Genomic DNA, 15275 nt, shown 5'->3' with positions numbered 1-15275 from the left:
GCAATAGCTTTTCTAGGTTAGTGAACACTCACTTAGATTAGTGAAGTAAATAGTTGATCAGACGATGTTTAACTGTTTCACAAATCACAAAACAAGCAACTTATTTTCATACATCAGAAAAAAAACAGAGCAATCTAGCAGAAATAGAAACAAAATACTTCAATCAAAAAAACTATTTGAGAGAAAAAAAATTGTTGTAACATTCGCCCAAATACTACACAGCGACGGAGCGTGGAAAAAGTACCTATTAACGACTGGCAGGCGTCAGTTACCTTAATTCCACTCGTTTTTCACCGTCTCGACCTTGCCAGTTGATTTTCTGGTCTGTTTAGGGCTAAGTAAAAAGTTACTAATTTTAGGCCATCAGTCAAACGACTTTTGATCAGCTTTCGTTTACATGCGAACACAACCACATAGCTGAGTCTCGGATCCTCAGACTACGTGATTGCTACTAAAAACACGGCTAGAATACCCTATTTTATTATAGCCGTGTTTTTAGTTTTTAGCCTAATTGTTGTGATAAACTTATTAAATAGCTTCAGGAGAAATGCGTAGAAGCAGGAGGGGCAACCGTGGTAGCCCCCAGACTGACGATGCGGATACGTCCTGCTCACACAGACCGTGCCAAGCAAGCGGTGATCAATCTCGAGACTGGGTACAGTGTGACGAATGCAACTCCTGGTCTCACTCGATCTGTGATGGGCTACCAATAGAGAATGCCAGCTTATACAACTATAGCTGCCCAAACTGCCGACGCAAAGACACCAAACGCATAAACTGTCCTGGATGTAGCACGTCTATTGTGGTTCAGAAGAATGGTTCTCTACGCGTCCATGGACCAGTGGGAAGTCGGTGCCCGTATTCCAACAAATCCCCATCTGAAGAACGTGAACACAGTGCAACTGCTACAGACCCCCACTCTTTCACTTCTCAGGATTTCATCAAAGCGGTGAGAGCTTTCCAGTGCAAAACTGTCAAGTATGTGCCAAAAGCTGCAAGGTTTCTTTTTGCACAAACTCTTAACAAGGTTTTGCGAGATATCCTCAACGACCCTGACAATAAAATGGCGTGGGTTCAACTTTTCACGGCTGCGTACAGATGCCTGAAAGCTCCCGCACGCGCCGGGTGTGCTAAGAAGACCAGTTTAACAACATTGATAAAGCGACAAATCGATGCTTTTAGCGTAGCAGATACCCTCATTATTCCTGAGCCGGCCCACCGTAGTCCTTCTGCAGGGAAAAACACAGATGCAGAAAAACTTGCAAGGCTTGTTTGTGAAAAGATTAATGAGGGGAACATCAAAGCTGCCGTTAGAATAGCTTCCCCGGATAAGTCTGTTGTCCCCCCAAGTGACAAAAGTGTCAAAATCCTGGAGAAAAAGCATCCTCCTCCTGCACTGGACAGACAGTCATTCCCACAGTGCCACCAGTATGAACCCCTGCAAGTGACTAGTTCTGCAGTTCACAGCGCTATCCAGAGTTTCCCCAATGGCTCAGCAGGTGGACCCCGTGGTGTCCGACCGCAACATATCAAAGACGCCCTTTCTTCACATTCCATCGACGCAGGCAACACGTTCCTGGACACTCTTACGGATTTTGTCAATTTGATGCTTGCTGGCAAAGCCCCAGATTTCATTAGACCAGTTTTTGCGGCAGCCAACTTGACGACGCTTGCCAAAAAAGGAAAAGTAGATGACCTGAGGCCCATTGCTGTGGGAGAAGTCTGGCGCAGGATTGCAGGTAAATGTGCTGGTCAGTACGAAACAGCGAGGTTCAAGGAGTTTTTCAGTCCCTTTCAACTTGGTGCTGGTGCGAAAAATGGTGCCGAAGTTGCGGTCCATGCTGCTCGCTCCTTCTTCGAGTTAGCTTCAGACGATGACGTTTTCCTCAAGTTGGATTTCAGCAATGCTTTCAACACCATGCGTCGTGACAGTATTGCTTTTGCTTTCGAAGAGTTTTGCCCTGAGCTTTTGCCTTTTTTCAACATGTGCTACGAGCGGGAGAGTTTCCTTGTTTATGGTGACCACACTTTGCTATCGAGAGAAGGTTTCCAACAGGGGGACCCAATTGCGTCTTTTGGTTTCTGTCTCGGAGTGCATCGCTGTCTCACTGCAATCTCATCCAAGTTCAAGGTCGGTTACATGGACGACATCAGTGCTGGAGACAAGTGGCAGATAGTTTTGCGTGACCTCGCCAAGTTCATTGACAGTGCCAAAGGTCTCGGGTTAAACCTCAATAACACCAAATGTGAAATCACTGTCTTCACTCAAGACCAGCAAAAGAGCGATATGATTTTACGTGAATTCAGACGTGTCTGTCCTGGTATCAGCAGCGTGAGCACCGAAGACGCTGAACTGCTAGGAAGCCCTCTGGGCCATACAGCTTTACAGCATGCATTGGAAGAGAAGAGAGAGAAAATCGAAAACCTCAGCAAGAATCTTCCGTTACTGCCTTCACACGTCGCGTTTTTCCTGCTCCGACATTGTTTTGCCATGCCTAAGCTCATGTATTTGTTCCGCACTGCTCCTACTTTTGTTTTTATGAACTCTGTTGAAAAAATCACCTCTTATATCCGTGGAGCTGTTCAAACTGTCAGTAACATTCTGATTACCAACAGAGAATGGGATCAGCTCACATTGCCTATCAAACTCGGTGGTCTAGGCTTACAGTCACTTTCGGACCTTACTTTGGCTGCCTATATTTCGTCTACACTCGCCACCAGTGAAGACGTCTTCAAAGTCATTGCGTCTCAATACACCAGCAAGTCCTTCAAGAATGCCATTGAACTGTGGTCTGAAACTGTTTCTCCTGATATGCCACTGGAAGACAAGCAAAAGTGGCAGAAAAGCTGGTACACTCCGATTGTTTCTCGTAGGCGGTCGTCTCTCCTAGCTAACACCACCTGTGACAGTGACAAAGTTCGTTTACAAGGATGCTCTGTTCCCGGTTCCGGAGACTGGCTTGCTGCTATTCCGTCTGATACGCTCGGTCTCCAGCTGACTGATGACGCTTTCAGAATTGCTACGGGACTTCGCCTTGGTGCCCCCTTCTTTTTTCATGCAACTGTGCATGTGGCACTAAATGCGACAGCCAAGGCATTCATCCACTTATATGCCCGAAAATCAAAAGTCGTTTCATCAGGCATCAACTTGGTAATGAAGTCATCAGAGACGCGTTGAAATCAGCAGGAGTACACAGCAAACTCGAGCCGACCGGTATGCTGCGTGACGATGGTAAAAGACCAGACGGTGCTACTTTAGTTCCATGGAAAAATGGCGCAGTTTTAGTCTGGGACTTTACCTGTGTAAACCGACAAGCACAGTCAAATCTATCAACAGGCCTCGAAGATGGTCCCACTGTTGCTAACCATGCTGAATTTCGTAAGCGCCAACACTATTCTGGTCTGCCACGCAACTGCATGTTCGAGCCCATCGCCGTGGAACATCTTGGTGGCATCGGAAGCTCGACATACAAAACTCTATCCTCTATTTCCTATAGAATCAAGACGACCACTGGTGAGAAAAGGTCATTCACGTTCCTCAAACAAAGACTCGGCATTGCACTGCAACGCGGTAATGCTGCCTGCTTACTGGAAGCTTTAGAAGTTAACTCAACGGGCTATAAGCCAACTGCTTTTTAACCTTTTGCTGTATTTACAACTATTGAATTTACAAGTACACCTCGTGGTGTTTTAAAAAAAAAAAATTTTAGTTTTTTCTTTCAAACATATGAATCAAAGCTGGAATCCTTGTTGCTCAGTTTGTGAAAAAAGATGCAACCACTGATGAGGTGATACTGAAAATTGAGAAGGAACTTAACAAAGAATTACTAGCCATGAACAAAAGAGACGAGATAAGTGATCATTTATATTCTAAGATGAGATCAACAGGGGGGCAACCCGCCCGTTTGTACGGTTTAGCTAAGGTACACAAGGATGAGACATCCCTACGAACTGTACTATCACTTCCCGGCAGCTCGTATGAGAATCTTAACAAAAAGCTTGCAAAGTTTTTTGACAACATCGATGGAGCAAATATAGAAACCAATACTAAAGAGGCTAGAGAAAAAATAGAAAACATTGCTCTAGATCCGGATGAAACCATAAAATCTCTTGATGTGAAAAGTTTGTACACCAACGTTCCCCTGAAGGAGGCAATTGAAATTGCTTTACAGAAGCTGTACAGCCAGGAGTCTCCTCCTGAAATTCAGAGAGCAACCATGAAAAGGCTTTTGGATATGGCGGTCAGCAAAGTATATTTCAAGTGTAATGATTCATGGTATGTACAAGTTGATGGTTTAGCAATGGGCGCGTCCCTCGCTGTAATTTTGGCAAACTTATGGCTGAAAGAATACGAATTTGCTCTACGACAACAAATACCGGTGGGAACGGGGGTACAGCAAATTAATGACAGAAACGGCTTGTGCCCATGTTGCAGCAGGAAAGTCACATATAGATCAAAGGGGGTTTAATGCGAGAGTTGCTGAAACTGGTATCATCTAAAATGCGGAAAAATATCCGATGACGTATACGAATCGATAACCGAGATAGTCTGGTACTGTGAAAGCTGCTGCCAAGCTAAGAACAAGGTGAAGGATACTCCCCAGGTGAAATTGTTCCTCAGGTATGTGGTTGACATTGTTAGAACAGTCAGAGGGGAGCCGAGTTGTCTTCTCGATGCAGCCAATTCTCTTCATCCAATTTTGCAGTTCACTCTAGAGAAAACTAATTCGGAGGGGAATTTGCCGTTCCTGGATTTGAACATAAATGTATCGCAGGGTAGGCGTGTAACTTGCAGTTGGTATCAAAAACCAACAGATACAGGGACTATACTGAACTATAGAAGCTGCGCCCCAAGTCAGTATAAGCGTAGTGTTATCCAAGGCACTGTACACAGGGTTTTTAGGAGTACATCTAGCTGGGAGCAATTTGATAAGGCTATGGAAACTAATAGGGCGCAATGGCTGACAAATCAGTACCCTGAAAATTGGTCCGCAAAGGTGGCTTCAGACGCCTTGTGCAAGATCATGGAGGGTAAGGGCAAGCCCCTGGGTAGTGACAGGGGTTTGTCAGTTCAATCACCAAAGGATGTGAAGCCTCCAATGCTGATGGTGCAATATAGAGGTAACCAGAGCCAATGTTTTGCTAACAGGTTACGAAAATTAACTAACGTTCAAGTGGTTTTCACCACAAGAAAACTGCAATCATGTTTACCATCAATGAAGTCAGCATTTTCTAATGACCTCAAGTCAAGAGTGGTTTATAAACTGTCATGTAGCGGATGCACTTCCACCTATGTCGGACAAACTGTTCGACATTTGACCACTAGAATTGAGGAACATAAGAAAGCAGACTCACCGATAGGCATCCACCTTCAGCAATGCCAACTTGAGGGAAATAGCGCAGATCTTAGTTGGGAAATTATAGATAGGTCAAACAAACAAACAAAATTGCTAACACTAGAGGCAATACATATCAGGAAAGAGAAACCGGGCTTGAACACGCGCGATGAGTTTACGAGCAGGGAGTTAACACTGAAAATTTAGTCCCAAAATATTTTTTGTTTTTCATTCAAAACGTACATGTCTAAATCAAAATTATGACTCAGAAACTTCCAGACAAATTAATTTAAAAATGCTTAATTATTTTTAGAGGTTAAAAGTGTTTTAATCTTAATAGTAATTTAGAGGTCAACTGTGATTGGCTAATTTTTTATCATGATGGTTTAGAACCAAATTGTATGTAATTTATTGTAAATAACATTTGTAAATTGATGTTTTATCGTCATTTAGAGTAGTTTATTGTAAAAATCCTGACGATGCACATAGTTGCAAAAACGTTTGAAGTTTACTTTTTAGCAAAAATTTCTTCTATTTTATTATGTTTTTGGTGACAGATCTATATTAAATCCATTGGAGATGGATTGACCCTTTCCTCTTTCTAGCTACTCATGTTCTAAAATATCAAACAAAACCGGTGTTAATTCAAAGTTCTATGACATCAGAGTAGGTAAAAAGTTAGTTTACTGCAGTCCTTCAACATATGACAGTCTCTGGGGGCCAAACCTCCGCTCCCACGTTCTTCCCGAGATAACGTTGTTATCTCTCCCAATTTGTGGCACGGGAGGGTTCCGCGGAATATTCCTTCCCCACTGAAGCCTCCTTTCTCACTGTATCTCTCTGCTATCGGTCTTATCGTGTGTGATTGCCACGATAAGAGGCTTCGTTTTTCTCGTGCGACTGTTTCTCACTATATTTGTCGTTGATCTGTTTTTTATTCTTTTTCGTCAAAATGGCCGTCTTTTTTGTATTTCTGAGAATTACTTGCCCGTCAATCGAAATTTTAAAAATTTAAATTTCCGGAATTTTTCGACCCTCCTTCGCAGCACTTTTTTGTTACTAAGGCCTTTAGTCGTCTTTTTCTGTCCCGCCGGAAGGTTGCGCTGTGCCCATCTGGCAGAATGGCACATGTCTCTACCAATAAAATTCAAAAAGTGGCTCTCAAAAATCAAGATTATCAATTTGAAGAAGCATTGAAATAAAACTTCCAGCAAAAAATAAGCATTGAGACAAAATGTACTTTATTTTCTAGGGTAGTGCAGGTTATTTCTCGGGTTATCGTCAAGTAGTACTCCAGTTCTCTATAACTAATCTTACAAATCGCATAAGAAAATGAAATTTATCTACTCCACCTCAACTCACTACGTGTCACAAATGGCATCGTACTACATCTCACTGCCTTTCAACATTTTCACAAAATTTGCACCATGAGGAGTGTCCTAGAGAAAATTTCTTTTCTGACTACTTACGTCATCTTGTCATAAAACTTCTTTTCGCTCTTTGTGATTAAAAACTTGGGACGTGGCACGGCCACGCACCCGTTAAAATTAACTTAACGTCACTCACCAAGTATAATCAGTTATTTATGCGGTCCTATTTGATATTAAAACTAAGAAATTCTGTGGCTAGGAAAGTTATTGAGTTACTCACCCTTTCCGAGCGAGCTTACCCAAACTTACCATTTCGCCACACAGTTAAATTGTGTCATACACAGGTTAAAAACTTCAGTCGTTTTTAAATAGGTAAATATACTCACCTATGTTCTATATATATATATGTATATATATATATATATATATATATATATATATATATATATCTATATATATAAATAGTCATAACTAAAATCAAAAAATTTAACAATTGCAACAATTTTCAAAGTTTGGTCTGACCAAACTATATCAAAACAAAAAGTTTAACAAGTTCAATAATCAAACTTGGTTGATTAGTTCAAGTTTTAACACACAAAGACAATCAAGTTTTCTCTCCTTCTCTTCCTTTCTTGTTCATGTCTTCACTTCTCCTCTTCGTTCCATTATCTTCATTCCATTGCTTCACCATCCTGATTAACTTCACTGTCTTCTAGGACTTTTTCCAACATGTCCATAGAGTTGCGGGCCGTGCCTCAACTCTCCTGTTCCAACAGCCTCGGTTTGCAACAAGGTAGCAGGTCCACATTCACCTTTTGCTCCCGGTTCCTGCAAAAGCTGTTGTGAAGACACAGGCTCACATTTTATTCTAGGTCAGCTCTCAAGACCTCTTTCTTCTCATCTTCAGTTACACAAGGCGCTCCGGCTACTCGCTTCACCGCCGTGGTGACCGCGTTTCTGTGCTTCAGGAATGCTCTCTTATATGCTCCCGGTCCTATATATAGCTGGAAACATTGATAGGCTTCCGTGTTCCTCGACATGTGACGCTTCGCGCGTTCATACATCCATTACGTCATCACTGCACGGAACCAAGGCATCAACCTTTGCCTTGACCATATTCTTTCAATGGCTTTGGGTGTTCTCAGAACCTTGCAGGTGGTTCTGAAAAGATCCAATTTGCGGCTAATTTTTACGTTGCTCAGCTGCTCAGGAGTCGGCACGGCCGTCTCCTGTTCAATTGTGTCCGCGTTAGCCTCCAACCACCTCACTGCCAGCATGGAACTAACCACCACGATTGACACCTGTTGATTCTGATCGGGCAACCCCGTAGAGTACAACTCCTCCACGTCCCATACTAGCATCAGATTCCCGCGTTTGGGGTACCATAACGTCTGCGCCAAGCAGTGGCAAGGATACTCCCCATGGGTCCTCAATATGTTCCTTCGGGTCCGATACCCTGAGGCTCCCAGCAACGGTTCCACCTCTATCATAATTCTGTGCCAATCGTCTTTCTCTTCTATGGTGGGGAATTCAGTGGGTAACGCTCCACTCGCTTTCTGCTTCTGGAACTCGCTCACATTACCTTCGTTCAACCTCATGAACTCTTGACCCACTACGTCTTGCAACTCGCCTTCAGATCTCTTCGGGACTGGCCAAAAGGTCTTCGCCAACAAATCATATGACCTCTCTGACCTTCTGGCCAACCTCACGCACTTTGGCACAGAGAAAAGTTGGTCAATCAACACCTGCTGCGTCCTCGCATCTATCACCACCATGTGTGTAGGATACCTACTATTGCAAGTGCGGAGCTTGAAGCCACCAGATATTTTGAAACAGTAGGTCTATGATAGGCCTCACTATCCTTCAGATTCATTTCATTTTCAAGAGCTTCTCGCCAGATTCCAATCTTCTGCTCTATCTGCAATGCTCCAGGGAATACTTCCACGCTGAGGGACGTCACTAGCTCATGGGCACGCTCCAGGCGCTCAAGCGATTCTATCGAGCTGGTCATGCTTCAAAATCCCAAGGCTGTGGCCAAGTTTGAATCCATCACCCCATGACAGTCCGCGACCAACTCCATGCCACTCTTATCCGACATGCTCAATCTTCCGTACAATCGTGCCAGTTGCCGATGCTGCTCACTCAGCGTAATTAGGCAGTGTCCCAAATTGCAAACATGTCCTTCCATCCCACTATAATGAGCTAAACAGGTGCCTTGCCTCAGCCAATTGCTCGATGGACTTTCCTCGGATGGCTCCGTGGATGGATTGCTCTTTCGCTTCGTCATCCTCATGGCCAGCAGATGGTGTACCATGGCCAGATCATGTAGACTCGCGTCATCATCCAGGTCTAATGTGATATCCGCCGTCATGTCCCAGATTGAACCGGCGTAAGGATGGGGACACCAAGAAGGCTTCATGAGCTCCCACATGGTTACTAGGCTGGTTTTCAAGGGACCGTCCCAAGAACCACAATCAAAACTCACTTGCCCCTTCAGCTCGGGAACTGAGGGTTCGACCACTCGTTCTTCTAAAATAATTCCCAGCTTGGGTTGTTCCACCATCAGCATTCCAGTTTCCTTGATCGGTTCGACCTAGAAATTGAGCACTACGACTTGCTCATAGACGAACTACGCTTCCCTGGCTTCTTCATTCACGAAGGGATTATACGCCATCCCCGGTATGCCAGACACAATTGGAACGACTTCAATTTCCCTAGTGTTGCAAACTCTTTTTGTCCTTTGACTGCTTCAATCAACTCCCGGCTCACTTTCAATTCTCTGTTGGAACACCTTCTCACTTCTTCCAGCTTGCGATAGCTCTCCATATCCTTCGGCTCCCTATTTGGTACAACCAACGGCATATCCTGATATAGTTCCAGGAGTGCCCTAAGGAAGTTTCTTTTGCAATCAACTCCCTTTTGCCGAATGATCTTTATGCATTCTCCCAAAACAGGAGTGGGGATACGATCCACCACGAACCTTGCAAAGCAAAGGGCATCCTTACGCTTAGCCCAGGCTATCGCAGAATCGTCTTTTGAAATCAACGCTCGCAGGGCTTCCATCAACTCCAGCTCCTGTTCCTTTGATTTCAAATCATTACTGGCTTCATATTCCGCCTTCTTGATGCCCATCAAACACCAAGCCAACCGTACTTGCAGGTCAGTTCTCGTGCACGGGTGAGCCAGGTACGCTACCACCGTCGCAGGTGCATGCATCGTCTCGTCGAAGTATATTTGGAGGGCCGCCCTCCAAGAGATTTCCAGTAGTTTTTCCAGCCCGATTTCGTTCGCCTTCGAGGACATTACCGTGCCGTATTCTTTCCGATTTAAGTTAGAATTCTCCGTAAGCCCTTTCAGATATTCCTGCATGGCTCGCTTCTCGCTCCAAGTCATCAGGTGCCCTCTCGCGGAGTTCCTCGCCTTCAACATCTCCACATAACCCCCTGCTGGATCTCCCATGTGGACCGATTCCGGTACAGTGACTCGACTGTACTCAACCACGTCGAGTTGTCGCTCCAGTTTCATCTTGGCCATATTGGTTCGCGAGGGCCTGTAATCATCAAGTCCTCCAGATCCACACTGACTGATGATCTCCATCTCTAGCTTAGTGTCTGCTAGGGTTCGTGCAGTCTTCTTTGATTTCGTGGCTGTTGTGGTCAGACCTGCCAAGAGCATAGGGTGTATCAGGTTCTCTTTTTCTCCCCCGGTCAGCGTCGCACCATCTCCTTGCCCGCTCTCGTCTGAACGACCTGCGCTCGTTAAAGAGGCCACCACTGCGCTGGCTTTTGACTTCACCACTCTCTGGTTCACGGCTCGACTTCCTGTCTTCCCTTTCAGTCGCTTCAGCCCTTTTCTGGCTCGTCTGACGGGTAATTTCTTCGTGACCTGCTGATCATCGGCACTGTCCTCTGTAACTGACTCGGTCAGAACATCAGACTCTATGGAGTTCATTATTTTCTCCAGGACCTCACGCATAATGGGTTGGTTCAATCCCACTTTCGTTATGGGCTGCGTCCCATATCGTCGTATCACGTCCCATGACCTTTCCATGAAGTTCACTCGGTTCCAGGTTGCCCCTGTCTTGCTTTCTAGTTCACTTTGGTATCTCTCCCATTCGCCTTCCGGTAGCGTACTCAGGAAGGATACCCTCATTGACTCTTCAATTTTTCTCCTCCTCGGTGACTCATGGAGCAATCTTTGTGGATCCCTACTTCGGCACTCTCTCGCCTGACTTATTGGGTCCATCGGGGATAAGTCGGCCGACGCCTCCTTTGTAGGGGACATGAAAGACGATGGCGTCATCAGCAACAGACTCCCATCGACTTCCCCGTCGTCGTCTTCACCAAACCGGTACTCCAGCAAGTCTCTCTCCAACGCTCTTAGATCCGTCTCACCCAGCTTTTCTGTCTTACCCCTGATGTCGTCATCGTCCTGATCCATCAATTTATCGCCATCCCCATCAGGTTTTGGCTTAGGTCCTGAAGGGCCTTGTCGTGTGTCTATGCCCGAGTCCGGCCGCGCCGGTACGGTCAGGTCTCCTGCGTGATAGAACAATTCATCATTCACCAGGAATTCTACGGACTCCTCGCCATGTGGTGCCAGGTCCTCTATCGTTATGTATGAGCCTCCTCTGCACTCCTTTACCACTTCCAGCATCACTTCTTTCACTTCTCCTGACCACTTCAGTCTTGATAAGTCATCTGTGGGAGCATACACCTCGTTCCACATCTCAGCCGAGACCTCTGGTCTCCTGGAAGGTGGTGCTTTGATCTTTTTCCTACTCCAAGCATCAGGGAATGTGAAGTCAAATGTGTGCGCGGCTGCAACGTTCCAACTGATGAAGCGCGGCTCCATCCCTTCACTCCACTTCAGCATTCTCCTCTCTGCATCACGAGCTGCTCCGATGCGAGGGGCAATGACGGGAGATGTGACTCCCAACAACATCCTCCTTATCGGTGGGTATCGCGGGCATTGGTCCGGCAGCGGCCTGGACCCGGAAAGCCACGCTTGCTGGTTCTCTCTCACGTGAGCGTAGGCCTCTGGCAAAAGTGGGACTCTCATTGCCGCTCCTGAATCTTTCACTACTGGTCTCAGATTCCAAAGCTTCGGGTTAAACTGGATGTGGGAAAGGTCTTCGCGGCCCATTCGGCACTTGAAGTTGTTGTTGAAATACATCAACACCCAACCCGGCTCCGTTATTCTTCCGAACAGCCTATCGTCGCTGGCCAGCCCTCTCAGCTCCCTCTGCTCTACCCAATTCAGCACGGAACAATCTACGACTGAGACCAGGTTGACATACAACACAGAATTCCTGTATGCCTTGACTTTCACATCCGGGAACACGAAAGACATCACCGGTCCATACACCATGGTGACGAATTCCCGCAGTCCGTGAATCAGAGCCAACGGATCGATCCGCATCTTGACAGCCAAATCTGTCAGCAAGGGCATGCCACAATACTGCTTACACTCACCCGCCTCCGTCGTCGCCACCTTATCTTCTCCCGTGACAGTTCTATTCTGTTGCAAGAGATATTGGAACAGGAGAGTCCTCCAGTCTTTCATTTTCCTGAGTGAGGCGGTTTCCAACTGCGCGTTGAACTCACGACTTGTTCCCTGGAGTTGTTCGGGGTAACACAACAGCACAAGCAAATCACCCAGCCGACCGTAGGTCATGGCAACCAGAGTCAGGAGTCCATCCAATCTCAAATCTGCCAACGCTTGGGTGAAGAGGTTCGCCGGCCCCTTCACGAAATTCTCATGACCAAATGTCACGTACAGGGCTAATATCAGGCCAATCGACAGCTTCCTGATATCCTTGACGAAGCTCGCGATCAGGTTCCGAGATGCCCTCGGATAGCACGTCGACAGGAAGGATGGCGTCCATCCCACTCCCATTCCACCCAAGATAGCATCTGATTGTTCATATTGTGCCCTCGTGGCCAGTACGTCAGCTTGGAACTTGTCCAACGACATCGTGTTCACATCCTGCATCAGTTTCAACATCATACCCCAGGCTAACTCCCGGGCATCAAACAAGTTCTTCAGATACGCGTGTATCTCTTTGATCACTGCCGGCGCATGCTCGAACGCGTCCTCTCCCAAGGTGCACAGTCTTGGTGACAAGTACAACCATAAGTTGTTGTGCGGCTTCGTGCGCAAAGCCATTGCCATGAGATCTTCTTCCGCTGATTTCATGTTTTTCCTGAATGTCCTTTCCTGCTCATTCTCTGCGTGATCCATCTGTCTGAACCAGAGATCGTCAGCCACCTGTTGTACTAACAGATGATCGTCATCTACCCCTGGTCTTAACTTCAGCAACCTGGCGAAGTTGGACAGCTCCAACCCCAGAACCTCATCTAACACCAACCGAGTTGTGCTACAATCTTTGAGTCCCTGTATGGCATTGAAAATGTCAGCCCAAACGGCAGGAAGCTCAGATCGGGATGGGTAATAATTGTTGGGGTCTACCATTCTGTTCGGGGCAGGAATTATTACGTTGAACCGTCCCTCCGCTATCGTTGTGAACATCTTGTACACAAACTGAAGGGGTTCTGGCAATGCAGCGTACCCTGGTGACAACACAACGACCACCTTCACTACATTTTGGGTGAAACGTTATTTTGCTGCTGTTTCTACCTCAGCCATTGCCGAGAGCAATGTCATTATCGCCTCTCCAATGACCTCATTGCTCGGGATCGACCCATCCGTCAGGCGGGACAACAAACCCCTGTTTGCAGATGATCATTCGAGCCTGCAACCACCCTTCGCACACTTAACATCATGCCTATTGACTGTCCCCAGTCCAATTTAGGCGCCGTCAAGAAAATCACGTCGGGCTAAAAGAGAGAACGGGGCGTGTAGAGATAAACCGAACTCGCCACTATCAGGTACTTGGCCGCTTTCATATCCAAGGGATCATAGGCGGCAAACAGGCCGTCACCGACTGGGGCCTTCAGTTCCCCGTATCTCCTGTCATCCCCATCCACCGTGGTTGCTCGGGGGTAGTCTCTTGAATACTCGCCAGGCGTCTGACCGGGTGGTTTAGCAAACTGCCTGTACATCTTGTGATGCTTGTTGTTAGGCTGGCTATCTGTCTGAAACTTGCCCTTACGAGCAGGTGGCGTCAGTTCCCTGGCTCTCTGGCAGACGTCCGTAAGAGACCGGGTATTCAGAGGTCCAAAGGTATTGTCCTGAGGCAATCCATTCAGGTCTGCATGCTGGAGCGTAGTCGTGGAGCTGAACTGCTCCTGCTCTGCTAGCAGCCAATCCACGCCTGGTATTCGATATAGTCGCGACACTGTGGGTCCTTCTCCGCCAATCATTCTCATTGCGTCCTCCCGACACGTCAAGGTACTCATGTTCAACTTCGTTGACATGTCCGTCTTGTACTGTCCCCAATGACTAGGGTCCGGACGGTTCCAAAGCAGCACGCTGCTTGGTTCAACTCCTTCCACCGGCACAGCGCTTATCGACGGTCCTGCTGCTGAAGCAGGGTTTGCCGTAGCGGGAGGGTCGTTCCTCCTAGACACGGTCTGGGAGTTGTTCCTGTTCTGATCAACCGATCTCCCAAGTCGGCTTTCCAGCGGTTGTGCTCTGGGAGGAGGAGCAGTCCCTAGCCTTTCTCTTATGTTTGAGCTCGGAGTGATGGATGCAGCTGTAGCCGTCTCCGTTGCCAGGGGCCCTAGGCGGTTGACAAGAATTCGGGCACGCTTCCCCTTATTCTACCTCCTCCGGTCGAACTGGTCCAAGCCAGAGAACTGGTCGCCCTCGACTCCTGCTCCACTTCCGTCAACTGCGTCTGAAATACGTCATTGATCCAGTGTCTCCCTCGTTGAGTGTTGAAATGTATCCCATCTCTGGTGAGCGCGATGTGATCAATCATGCGCAACATCTTCTCGAGATCCAGAAGTCGCAGCTCGCCAGGGTTGTTTCTTACCAGACTGCGGGTCATTTCGTTCCACCGGGTTCTGCAACTACGGTGCCCACCATCGGGTTCTGTGGTATCGTGCACAGCACCACAAGCCTGGGCCTATAATTCTCCTTTAGTTCGTTCAGGAGGCAGACCAATAGAGGCTCCCACTTGCTCTCCAGAGTCACTGGGGCTCTCGAGACGTCGTTGGTTCCCAGCATTATTACCAGCGTATCCAGGTAATCTTCGCTCTGGAACTCCATTATCTTCATGACCTGAGCCACTGAGGCTCCTCCAAAGGACAAAGCGGTAGTCTGACCATAGACGAAGATCTCATTCAGATCCCTCACCAAACTGTCTCCTATGATCAAGTGGCGATTCCCTGGGGGAATTACCTGGTCGCTCGTAGCGGGGTTCCAGCTCATATCATTCAGGCAGGCTCGAGGATGTTTCGCGGCCCCTTGCGTGAACTGGTGACGTGCCATCAGATTCTTCCTAATGTCTTCCACGCGAGACTTTTGAACGGTTCCGCCATGCGCAGTCCCCGAGGACGCTACCGTGTGGGGTGCTCGCTCCGAACTATTGGATGAATGATCACGACGTTGGGAAGGGACAATCCTACCCAATGTCCGCCCAGTGGTTCTGTTAATCTCATCC

Source organism: Symsagittifera roscoffensis, chromosome 4 (assembly GCF_963678635.1).
Source record: "Symsagittifera roscoffensis chromosome 4, txSymRosc1.1, whole genome shotgun sequence".
Taxonomy (NCBI): Eukaryota; Metazoa; Xenacoelomorpha; order Acoela; family Convolutidae; genus Symsagittifera; species Symsagittifera roscoffensis.
Note: the sequence above shows the minus strand (reverse complement) of the source record.